Below are 13,505 nucleotides of genomic sequence, written 5' to 3' on the forward strand. Positions count from 1 at the left end.
AAGAAAAGAAAAGAAAAGAAAAGAAAAGAAAAGAAAAGAAAAGAAAAGAAAAGAAAAGAAGCCACTTTTTTGATTTTGGAGATTCCTGCTTTTCCAAAGGGTCATTTCCATGTGTAGCAAAACCTTTTCTCCTCCCTTTAGCCAGAAAACACACTGCTAATTATAGACAGCCTTTCCTCTAGTGGATGTCCTGTGAAAAGCAGCTTTAATGAGTTAAAAATAGCTGGGGTTATTTTTAAAACGTCCGCTGAGCTCTTTATTTAGTGGAGATGCATTATCACCTTGGGGAGGCTTTCTCTGGAGGAGTCACCAGTGTGGGATGGCTGCTCTGTCCCCTTGGCCAGCGTGTGCCCGTGGCCGGCACCAGGTGCTGGCTGTGCTCCCCAGCCCCTGTGTGGGGATGCAGGGCCTGGATCCCCCCAGAAAAGGGATTTTTCCCCGGAGGCTGCACGGTGTAAGGGGATCTTGAGCATCCACAGTCACGAGGAATTCTCAGGGAGAGGTCAGAGTAACCCCTGGGTGTCAGCTGTGCTCGCTCTGCTCCTCTGCCTTACTCTGAATCCCAGGAATCTCAGAGCCCTGGAGCTGGAAAACCAGGAATTGCCATTACACTGAGGGACAGCCCAGCCTCCAGGACAGAAGGACATTGTGTCCAGGGGCTTTTTGCTGCTGTAATTTAGCAGAGCTCTGACTTTGGCTGCGGGAGAGACACTGATCTGTGCGTCCTTGCAAAGCTCAGGATACACACAGCCCCCTCCAACCCCTAATTCCACGCACAGGATTTGTGAGAACAGCTCAGCCCATCACTCCTGTCCTGACTCCTTTCACTGCTAATAAATTATGCCCTGCACACAGAAACTCGACTTCAAATAAATTCTCTTCTAAATCACTGTGGCAACCAGAAGGGCCCTTCCATGAAACCTTTGCCTCGCAGGTGACTGCCCTGTCCAGCAGGTCCCACGCCAAACTCCAGGTGCTGTGCAGGGGCACAGGGATTGGTGTGAGCTGCAGCTGAATTAACCCTCAGCTCTGCTGCTTCCCCAGCACCAGCAACGAAACCACAGCAGCTGGTAGGTAATTGTATTGGAGATGAAAATAGGGGGTTATTTATGGATGATCCTTGGCATCCCAACTGTTCCAGCAGCTGAGATTCTCACTAAATAGACTACAGCAGTAAAGCCAAACTGTTTTTTAAGTATTAGTGATATATTCTTCAGAAATCATTAGGGAACTTGCTAACAATGTTTTCCCTGGTGTTTGTGCTGTAAATTCACAACATGGGGTTTGTTTGGATCTCCTGCTCTCTCAGGCTCTCAGCTGGCAAAATAGCTGGAACCTGTGCATAATCCAGGCAGGCCCTTCATGCCATGCCCTGCTTCCAGGGGAACTCCTGCTCTGTTCAAGGCCTTCATGAAAAAGAGGTGAAAAATGAAAAAGTAGCTGTGTGCCTCCATCACGAGCCATGGATTTCCTTGCTATTACTATTTCCTTACTCATGCTACCTCATGAGATCCACGGTTGGTTTTTTCCTCTATCAGCACCAGGAACACACTGCGGGGTTGGTGGAGAATTGGTGTGCCTAACAGGCTGTTTCCAGATGCATTGATCTGGAATGACTGTTTTGGTTTTAATTATTGAGGGTGTGCATGGCTCCCATGAGCCCAAACCAGGCATGACATTCTGGGAGAGAGATGTCTGTGCTTTGCAAAGTTTCAAAATTCTGAAACGCGGGTTTAGGAAAATCCTGTGTGAAATTGAAAGAATATTAAATGTACAAAAGGAAAATTAATTTTTTTTTAAAGCTGCACAGTGCTGGCCTCTGTGCTCCTCTATCAGCCCTGACACATGCTGAGCTCTGGTGGGAGCACAGCCAGGTTAGAGAAGCTGATTATTCTTTCATGGTTTCCAAACCATTGTGTGTTATTTCCTACTGTAATTCACTGCTACAGAGCTATAGAGATACAGCAATTCTAAATGCAATATAGTAATATAATAACAGTAATTCTACACGAGAGGCTTCAGAGGCCACTTCATGCTTCTCTGCCTTACAAACACTCAGGAATTAATGCCATGAATTAAAAAGTGAGGGGGAGGAAAAACAACCCCAAATTCCCTGCTGTGACCTCAGCTCAGCTCCTTGCCCTGACCCATTCCCACTGGGATGGGAGTGAGCAATTCTGGCATTGCCCTGCCCTGGTGTCCCTCTGGGCAATTTTGGGCAGGACTGACCTTTCCCCTTCCCTTTCCCTTTCCCTTTCCCTTTCCCTTTCCCTTTCCCTTTCCCTTTCCCTTTCCCTTTCCCTTCTGGCTGCTCCTGAGCAGCTCCTGAGCCTCCCTGCCCGTGTCTGTCTGTCTGTCCGTGCACAGAGAGGCGTTTGGGGGATGATGTTTGTGAAAAACGCCCATCACTTGTTTTTAAAATTTTAAAAGTTTAATAGTAATAAAGTGGTTATTAAAAATAGTAATACAATTAGAGTAATAATAATTTGGACAATTTGGATTAGGACAATATGAGACAACAGAAACAAAGAGTTACAGATGGTCTGGGTGCCTCTTTCTGGGCAAAATAAGCCCAAAAAAGGCCCCACATTAACAGAGGATTAACCCTTAAAAGCAACAGCCTGTTGCATATTCATACACCTCATCCATGGTGCATAAATTCCATTCAAACACAGGATTCTGTCTGGGCACTGTCAGCTGCTTCCTCTGAATCCTGAAGTGTCTCCATGACTGAGCGAGGCAGGAATAAGTTCATTTCTCCTGATAATGGAGCAATAAATTCTGTTTCTCTGAAAGATTCAGGTGTCCTGTGCCTGCTATCTCAGTGCCAGTCCTTTCTTTAGAAAAAGTATCCTACATAGCATAGTTTCTATTTTAACATTTTGTTATAACCTAAAACTATATTTAACACACTACTTAAGAGAATTAATACAGCATAACTTTCTAACATAACACAGATAATATTTATTTTAATATTTGCCAAAAGCCAATCACAAAACACACATTTTTCACGATGTTGCTGCCACATCCTGCTGACGCCCTCAAGGGCACCCCTGCCCAGGCAAATGCCACTCACGTAACCCAGCTGGGCAGGATTGGCCCCTGCAGCAATTATTTTGGTTTCCTCACCTCCTCCTGCCCCTCTCAGATTTCCTGGGCTCCTGTCCCTGCCCAGCTCCAGCTCCCTTCACACTCTGGGCTCGCTGCAGGCAGCAGGACGTCCCTACCTCCAGCTCCAAGGTCAGTGACGCTGCACATATATTGCTTTTCTACCCTCAAACTGTAGCACTGCCAGTGCGAGGGGTTGTTAAAAGGTGATTCAAAGCACCGCAGGATGGTGGTGTTAATTTGGTTGTAATTTATTGATTTGTGCAAGTACTTAGGTGCAGGGAAGTATGTGCCAGCCCCCACTATGCAGCTGCTTCAAATAATCTAATGACAGAATTATTAAGGTTTGGAAAAGACCTCTAGGACCATAAAGCCCAGACATTAATGCTGACCCTTAAGTAACAATTTTAGCTAGAGAAAGATAGGTCTCTTTGCAGATGTATGCCTAGTTCAGAGAAAATGTCTCTAACTACATGAGTTTTTTGTGGTTTTGATTGTAGCTCTCTGCACTGCGAAGATGAGAGGTTTATACTGCACAATGGCACCAGATTGGCTCAGGAGGGTGAGCGGTGCCTGCACCTTGGCTGGGCTTTGGCAGGAGAATTTGGGCACCTGGGTCTCACCTGGTCGGGCCCGACCAGCCAGACCTTCAGCTGACAGGAACCCAAAGCCATGGTGGTACCCAGGGGTTGGTGTCTGAGCTGTGAAGAGTTGCCATGCCTGCTCTACCCACACACATCTGGCCACAGCTGCATAGTTTGGAATTTTATCCTTTTTTCTTCTTTTTTTTTTTTTTTTTTCTTTTCTTTTTCCCCCCCCTCCATATTAGTAAGCCCTTATAACCTTTTGCTGTCCCTCTGGCATGACGGGGAGGAACAAACTGAGACGTGGTTGATGTTTTTTGGTAGAAATGCTGCACGCTGTGATTAAGGCACTGCCAGAGCCACGCCTGCGCTTGGTGCTGTTTCTGCACTTCGGAGGCTGCATCCCAAAGCCCGGATGAGTCAAAGGGGTCTGAGTGATGCCGAGGGTGGGCGGGGAGGAACCGCAAACAAAAATCCCCAATATCGCATTTCGGGCTTGGCTGCTTCACTGTGCGTCGTGTTCTCTGAGCTGCAGGGCGATGCAGCAAACCAGGAGGGACGTAAACTGATTTCTGGGTGTCTAAAAATGGCCTCTGAGGCCAGCAGTGACGCGTGACAGTCGCTGCAGATGTTTCTGAGGCTCCAGAACCTTCCATGGACGGGCGGGGGAGAAACTTTCCACTGCCCTCTGTAGGTTTAGCTGGAGCTGGGGATGGCTTGGAGGAATTGCTGCCCCCGTGGAAAAGGCCAGGCTCCGTGTGCCTGCAGCACGTGGGACACAGGGAGGGTCTGGCCGGGGGCTTTTGGGCTGGGATTTGGTTTTGCACACACACAAATGCAGGGCCCTCGGTGGGAACCTGAGCTGTGGCCCTGCCATTCCTCCCAAATGTCACTCAGCATCACATGGCGTGGCAATTAATACCACCCAGGACACGGCTCAAACATTTAATCTGCCTCTATTTCTAGAAATGTCACTGTAACCCTGGCACCTTCCTTCCCTCCGGGCAAGTGTGAAATACTGGATGACCTATACCTGCTTGAAAGCACCCAGGGGGAGGGTGGAGCAGGAAACTTCCTCCTCAAGAGCAGTTCAAGAAAGTGAAGAATTAACAGGAAAAACACTTCTTAATGTCATTTTAAAAGAAATCTTAAAATTTGAAAGAAATATTAGAATATTAACTTCTAATGTTATTTTAAAAAATTATTTCTAATAATTTCTAATAATTCTGCCAGAGTTATTTCTAATAATTCTGCCAGAATTAGAAATATTAGAAGTTTTGAGGTTCCTGGGGTTCAAGCTGGGGTTGCAAAGGAATCCTCCACCTGAAGTGACTCCTGCAATCCTTTGGGCTGAAGCAAAGTGAAAATTTTCCAGGATAGAAATCCATTTTAATTTTGGTGAAATGTACATTTTTGAGTTGAGTCTGTGGTTAGAAACCATAGTTATTTAGCCAGACTGCAAGGCCTAAGCTCAATGAAGTTACTTCAGTGAAGGACAGAGATAAAGGGGGGGAGACAGAAGATGATAGAAAGAGACAGGGACTGCTGTAAGGGCAAGTCAACCCGACCTCGGAATTCTTTCTGACAAAAAGGAACTAGTGGTACAAGTCACACAAAACCCATAAAAATGAGTAGGTAAGAACCTATTGTGAAACTGTATGCAGATGTATTTGAGAGGAGGATAAAAAGGGATCTGAAGTTCTCAGAGGCACGCATGCCTTTTTTGAGGAGAGCGATCTCCGCATGCGTCCAGAGCTGTAATAAACACACCAGCTTTACAACTTTGACAAAGTTGTGGGGTTCTCTTCTTGTGGCTCGGACAGAGAGCCGAGCCAGCTGTGCTGTGATTAGCCATTAATTAGAAACAACCACATGAGCCCAATCACAGATGGCACAAGGGCATCCCCAGCAGGAGTTTGGGGCAGAGCAGGCTGAGGTGAAAGGGGGAAATGCACAAGGCGAGCCCTGCAAGCATTTTGGCAGATAACACAAGTGTGCACCGCTGTTCTCAAGGTGAAGGAAAAAAGGGAAGTTTGTTTCCTGACTCCGACGTTTACAGATTTCCAAAAGTGGCAGTGGATTGGAGGGTGACCGTGCCACCTCTGCAATGGCACTGGACAAACCAACAGCGCATCAACTCTCTCCTCCTCCATAAAGGAATGCAAAACAATGAGTTATTTACAGAAACTGTGTGAGAAAGTTCACTACAAGAATGGGAACATCAGAAGGCTTAGAAAATCTTAAAAAACCAGGGTGACAGGCTCACACAGCGTAAAACACCTTGGAAGGAAAAGCTTGAGGAATAAGAGGCAAACCCAACCCCAGCCCTACCTGCAGGAAACACACCTGGTGCAGAAAATGGGCTGGGACACAAAATCTGAGCGTCCATCCCCAGCAGGAAAAGGGGGAACTGCTGAGGACTGTGCCCCCTGCACAGGACAGGGGCACAGGGAGGCTGCAGGGCACAGCAGAGCAGCAGATTCCAGCTGGAACAGCCCCGTTTGGGTCACACCTCTGAGCATTTCTCACACACCAAAATATCCGCAGCGTTAAACTGCTCATGGAGGGGCTGCCTCTTGGTGTGCTCACCCATCACGCTTTGGAGGAAGAGTTTTATTGCTGCTGAGCATTTCCCGAGTGATTACATGACTGAGGCCTCGTGCCAGGAATCCTGAGAGTCTTGTTAAAAATCTAAAAAATAAAATTGTTACGGTTTGTACCCAAAAGAGGTGTTGTGTCTAATCACGTAACAATCAGATCTCTCATGGACAAATGGCACAGTAATAATCAGTTCATGATTTAGCTAAAATAAAGCCCAGATTCTCATGGAGCTTGTGGTGGACTGAAAGATTTTGAAACTTATGGAAGGTTGGTGCAGTTAACAAACCACTTACCGCAGATAAAATTCAAAGTAGAAATCAATAAATCATTATCAAGAGCCCTGTAAGAATTTTTTGTCAGTGCCTTCAGAATCCTCCTGCAGAGAAGAAAACTCCTTTGTTTATGAGGAGCCATTCCAGTTTAAGGAGGAAATGAAAGTAATGGTAAAACAAAAACCTTGGTGGGACTGAGAGGGCTGCAGACAACCCCACCACAGACCATTGATTCAAACTGAACAGATATGCAGGCCAGGATTTAGAGGGTTTTGGGGTTTTTTTTAACCTCAGGTTGATCAATCCTTAGAATTTATTTCTCTTCTCCAGACCACGCCGTCTCTGCATGGTTTTGAGCACAGAGCAGATGCTTCCCTAAGGGAGGTGTTCTCCTTCACTCAGTTCCTCCAACAGGGTCAAAACTGACACCTCAAAAATTGTTCTGGTCATGAAACATTGCTCTTTCCCCTTCCCAGCTGCGCTGTGGCACCACCACAGACGCTGACAACAACGTGGGTTTTCTATCATGGGCACCAGGGAAGGCACTCAGCAAAGTCCTGCAAGAGGAAAATATCTGCAGCTTCAATTTTTAGGCTGCGCAGTGGTGAAATTACCCAGATGAAAGTGAAATCCGTGCAGTGGATTGGTCTGTGGTGAAACCTGAATGGCAGCACAGCAATTCTGGCAAAGTGCTCCTGGGGAAAACAGACCCCTTTAATCAGAGGCAATGACGGCGCAAACCTGCTGCGGGGGCAGGCTGACCCTTTCTGTGGGGAAAGAAGAGCTGGAGTTATTAATGATCTGAGGTCAGGCTTCACAAAAACAGCTTTGATGAGGGTCTTTCCTTACTTTGGGGCCATTCCAGTCAGACTCTCTTCAAATGAATCTTTCAAAAATGTGTGTTTTGAAGCAATGCACTGCTTCAAAGTCATGCTACCTTTTGAAGAACGGACCACACCCCCCACCACCCAAATGACGTTGTTTCTTGTCAAATAGATTATTTTATTCATTTCGTGCCCTCGTTTTGTAAAAACTGTTTTGGCTGAGCTGTGCACCGTGTTTTTGTGCAGTTTTTGCACAGCTTTTGCACTGGTTTTGTGCAGTTTTTGTGCAGTTTCTGTGGCACTGCCTGGGCTGCAGGACATTCTCAGGACTAGAGCCCACCCGTGTGGCCAAAGCTGAGAGCAGGAGCCACAGCCCTGGGCTGGAAAGGGTCACACTCCCTTTCCCACTGGTATGAATAAGAAGCTCGACTAGGCCAATATTCCAGCAGCAATCAATTTATTAATTAATTAATATGGTAAAGAATGAGCAATACAGCGCTGGGTACAATGGGGGAAGTTTTCCCTCCCACTGCACACCGATAATTGAGGGTTACAGGTGTTTATAGGGGTACTCATCAGCTTTCTCAGCAGTTTCTATTCTAATTTTTACTCATCAGCAGTTTCTATTCCCAATTTTTACATCACAATTCTATACATTACTGTGGTTTAGTTTTTCTCAGGATGCATCCCAAAAGGATTATCCGAGATGGCGGTGGTCAGGTTTTCGAAAGAAGAAAGACAAATCTCATCTGGTGAAGTCCAGCTCTCCAGATGTGGGTCCACCCTTTAATTGCAGAGACTCTAAATCTCATAAAATGAGATTAATATATCTCATAGTGATGCCCAGCTTCTCTTGGTTGAAACCATAGATCCTTGAGGTGATGTTCATCTTCCTTTCTCAAGCTGCTTTTCTCTGCTTCAATAAGGTGTGAGATAGGCATATTTCCTTTATATATATTCCAAAGCTATAGTTTCAAGGATACAAGTAATATTCCAAAATTATACTTCAAAAAGTTATTATTGCAGAACTCTTTAAGGATTAACTGCAAGCAAAATGCAACATCCTTAACGTTTTAATTCCAATGCTCCTAAATCAACCAGGGTTAATTGCAAACAAAAGATAGGTTCAAAGGCCTTTTTCCATGCGTTACTTTCTTCAGTTATTATTAGAATTCGCAACTGTCCCATGGTGGGTCTCCACACATATCACAATCACACATACACACATTGCCTGTATGTACCTGACACCAAACACAGCTTTGTATTTCACACCACAGCACCCCAGGTGATGTTTTCCTTGTCCTTTCACCTTCCCCTGGGCACCAGACCGTCACAGACTGGCAATTCCCTGCTGCCATCAGCAGGCTGCACCTTCCACTGTAAGGAGAGATGCGTTGTTGACTGTGACTGTGATCACAGGGTCTTATGCTCAAGGAAGAGACGAGGATCTGACCCCATGTTTCAGAAGGCTTGATTTATTATTTTATGATATATATTACATTAGAACTATACTAAAAGAATAGAAGAAAGGATTTAATCAGAAGGCTGGCTAAGAATAGAAAAAGAAGGAATGATAACAAAGGTTTGTGGCACGGACAGAGTCTGAGCCAGCTGACTGTGATTGGCCATTAATTACAAACAACCACATGAGCCCAATCCCAGATGCACCTGTTGCATTCCACAGCAGCAGATAATCACTGTTTACATTTTGTTCCTGAGGCCTCTCAGCTTCTCAGGAGGAGAAATCCTAGGGAAAGGATTTTCATGAAAAGATGTCTGCGACAGTTAACCACTGTGTCGTTTTTTTTTTTTTTAATCCTGTTTTACTCTGTTTTATGTTTTTTTAGGTAGACAACCTGCGCAGTCTGTGGCGTCTCCGGTGTGGGAGGCTTCTGAGAGCTGCCAGAGAAGTGTCTGTCAGGTAAGGCAGAGCCTCCTGAGGGCCAGGGACGAGCCTGCAGCCACAGGGGACACTCCTGGGCTCTGGGGCATTGAGGATTGATAAATCAACCTGAGCTGTGGGGATTAAAGCCCAGTGAGAATCAGAGTGAGGAGGGGTCCTCAGCTCCCTCAGCAGCACAGCCACAGCCTCCCACACACAGCCTGCACCCTGTGGCTCACCAAGGGGGTCTCTGTGCCCTTTTGGAAAGAGACCCTATTACAGCGACCTGAGTGGGTCGCTGGGGTGGTGAGAGAAGGACGAGAATCTTGTTTCTTGATCAGAAGGCTGGATTTATTGATATATCATATATAATACATTTTTGGTGTACTAATAGGAATAAAGAGAGAAGTTGCAGAGGCTGCCAAGCTAGGCTAAGAATAGAAAGAATAGAATCTAGAACAAAGTTGTGTCCAGGGACTCTGTCCCCAGCTTGCTCCTGTGATTGGCCCTTAATCATAAACATGGGAACATGAACCAACCACAGGTGCATCCTATTGCATTTCACAGCAGCTGATAACAATTGTTTACATTCTCTTCTGGGGCCCTTGCTTCCCAGAAGATGCACGAATCTGAAGGAAAGGATTTCTATGAAAAAATGTCTGCAACAAGACCCTTCCCTCCAGGGCTCATCTCTCCCTTCTCCCAGGTGCTTCCTCTCCCTGTCTGCTGACAGGTTCTGGTTTGTGCTGGCGCCCTGTGCCCGCAGTGCAGCTCAGCAGAGCTCAGGGGGCACAGACAGAGCCCCTGCAACCTCCTCACCTTTCTTCTGGAGGTTATGCCGAACCCCTCAAAGCATTTGATTGTGTTTCTAGTGAGCACATTCCCAATGATTTCCTTACAGATTTGGGTTGGAGCTGCTCTGGGGATTCCAGGTCACAATCAACCCTGCTGTGCCTCACACTCCTTCCTAAGCACACCCTGCACCTGATTCCTCTGATTTAATCACACGTGCAGACCATATTTGTCCCCTGCACAGCACAGGGCTCAGAAGCTCCCCAAAAACTCCACGTTGGGGCTGCTCAAGTCACGATATCATCATATCATATATCATAAATCTGCGCTGGGATTCTGTGATATGGCTGGCAGTTTTCAGGACGGGTTTCTGACTGCCAGCCAGCTCCTGGCAATGGTGAAACAGAGCTATGAACACACAGAGCTGGTGTGACAACACACACGGTGCCTCACAGGTGTGACAACAATGGTTCTGCGCGGATTAGTCATCAGGAAATATTTCCAGAGTGTGGGATGAGGGTGCTATGCTGTGAAAAGGTGCAAGAACCATCTGCCGAACACACAGGAAAGAAGTCATCAGAAAAATCTCCACCAGAAACCTCTCACCTGATCTTTATTTACAGCAAAACACGCTCATACTGCGTTTTAGGAGGGAAAATCCTGTTGCAGTCACAAAAGCCTGTCCTGAAGCTCACCTAAACAAACTCCCAGATCCAGGGAGAATCTTCCTGTGAAAAATACTGAAATTTCTGTCAAACAATCAGCACCTTTCTCTGGAAATGCAGTTATATTAACTGGATACTGTGTTTCAGAGGCATGGAGGACACAGAATACAAAGATTCTGGTAAAAAAACGCCAAAAAATGAAGCACAACAGAGGACATGAAACAAATTACTCCAAACTTGGAACACATCGTGTTACTCATCTCACAAATGTGACCAGCATAGAAAGAAAACACTGGCTTGCAGCATAAAAATATGCAAGCACAAATGAAAATATAGAACCAAAATAGAACTAAAAATATGCAAGCACAAAAAGAAGAACGTTTTACCAAGTGAGAAGGTAAAGGTGCAACATTGCATCTGTCAGGGCAAGAGAGAGAAAGACAAAGAAGTAAAGGGTTTGGGTGTCACTAACCCAAATCTACAAGAAAATTATTGGGAATTTGCTCACTAAAAATAAAATCAAATGCTTTGAGGAGTTTAGTATAACCTCCAAAAGAATGGTGAAGAGGTTGCATAAAAAATAACACTTGGAAAAACTTTTGGAAAAACAACTGAAACAGCAGATCCTGGGAGAAATGTCATGGGTTTCTTGCAAACCTTCCATGCTCATTTCCCAAAGGTGATTCACCAGAGTCCAGCTTGAAGAAAAAGCTCCTGTCAGTTATACAAATTAGAATTTAGATTCATAGATTTTTCCTTGCTTTGGACAGGAGTTGTATCTTTCTAAGGAGATCACATCCACCACCAATCCTCATCCAAATCTGATTCCTGTAAGGAAAAAGATTCCCTGCCTCCTTCAGACCCCCACATGCCAATATAATATAATATAATATAATATAATATAATATAATATAATATAATATAACATAACATAACATAACATAACATAATATAATATAATATGATGTAATATAATATAATATAATATAATATAATATAATATGATGTAATATGATATGATAACATAATACAATACAACATAACATAACAACATAACATCACATAACATAATATTATAATTATATACTAAGACCATACTAAAAGAAAAGAGAAAAGATACATCAGAAAGGTAGCAAAAGAAAAGAATAGAATGATCTTGATAATCTTGATAAAATCTTGTTAATCTTGTTAATAATAAAATCTGACATGCCAATTTCCTGGCCAGCCTTAGAGCTCAGGCACAGTCCCAGCAGGACCCAGCAGGACAGATACAAGTTATAGAGCAAATTTACATGTTCAAATCCCCAAATTTCTCTGAGCACCCCAGTGCAGCAGGAGCTGCCAAGGGAGATGAGTTTGCTGAGCTTTTTTGGGGTGAGGTGGGGGTGCTGCTGCAGTGCTGGAGCTGAGAGAAACAAGGTTCACTCTAAAATTTTTAAAAGTTTAATAAGTTATAAAAGGGACTTTTGCAGCCCTGGGTGCATGGCAGCTGCCAGAGGCACGCAGTTAACTGCAACAATTTTTCTTACTTCACTTTTCATTGTATTGGTTAAGTACATATTTATGAGGATTATACACATTCAAACATTCCTTTGAGTTCACATGTTCTGGGAATTCTTTTGCTTGGTCTGACTCTTGATTGGTCTTTTTAAAATCATACTGCATACATGTCATACTGCAGATGAAATTTATAAATTTCATTTCCTCACAAGGCCCCCTGTTCTGTGATTTGACAACTCTTGATAGCTGAAGGGCCAGTGGTAAATCTCTCTTTGCATTCTTCCAATGTTTATTTACTTGGTTCTTTTCAATGTTATCTTACCATACAGATAAAATACTCCACCAGTACATTAAATCAACATTAGCTATTTCACACAACTATCCAAAATATTCTCACCATGGTCAGTTTGTGACACAAACAAAGGCATTAACTACTTCTACAACAGGTAATGTTATAATACACAGCACACAGTCTCTATTTTGATATTTTGACAGAGCCTAAACCACAATATATTTATCACACTAAAACATATAACCCACACAGGATTAACAAATTACACTACATCAAAAGTAGATAAAAATGTTATAAATGAATTAGCCAATCTGATTAATGAGGAGAATTTATTCCATAATTAAAATACAATTGTAGAAAGGCCACAAGCAAAGTTCAGACCAGCGTTGGGTGGGACAGGTGGGGCACTCTGGCTCCTCTCCTCTGTACATCACAAAGACACAGCTCTCACAAAGTCTTTTTTATACATTTCTAAGCTCCAAGGGTTGCCAGGGAGGGTTACTTGCTTTCCTATCATTGATCCTATCCTTTTAGTATATTCATGTAGTTTCTCCTTTCTTGCTGCCGCTCTTGCTGAGAGTTTCCCGAAACTGATAAATTATTCACTTTGTTAGAGGTAAATAATTTCTAAATAACTCACTTTGTTAGAGGAAAATCTCCTGCAATATCCATTCTAGGAGACACACATTTATCTTATGGATGATGCATATCGGATGCATGTTGCTGGGATTTGGTCAAAGGAATAATCCTCTGGAATCAAAATTTCTGGAGATGAATATTGCTGGGCTGGGATTTTGGTGCATATCGCTGTAATCTCATCAGAGGGAATTTCCCAGAACCCTCCTTTGTTATGCCAGGGTTTTCATCAGGTGAGATTACTGTAGCCTCAGCATGAATTTATACACATCATCTGTGGTGGTGTTCGCAGGGGTCCCAGGACGAGGGAAGAGATGAGAATCTCCACTCCATGTTTCAGAAGGCTAAT

This window comes from Melozone crissalis, unplaced genomic scaffold, assembly GCF_028551555.1.
Source record: "Melozone crissalis strain CALT ecotype California unplaced genomic scaffold, PUWL_Pcris_2 ptg000060l_1, whole genome shotgun sequence".
Lineage (NCBI taxonomy): Eukaryota > Metazoa > Chordata > Aves > Passeriformes > Passerellidae > Melozone > Melozone crissalis.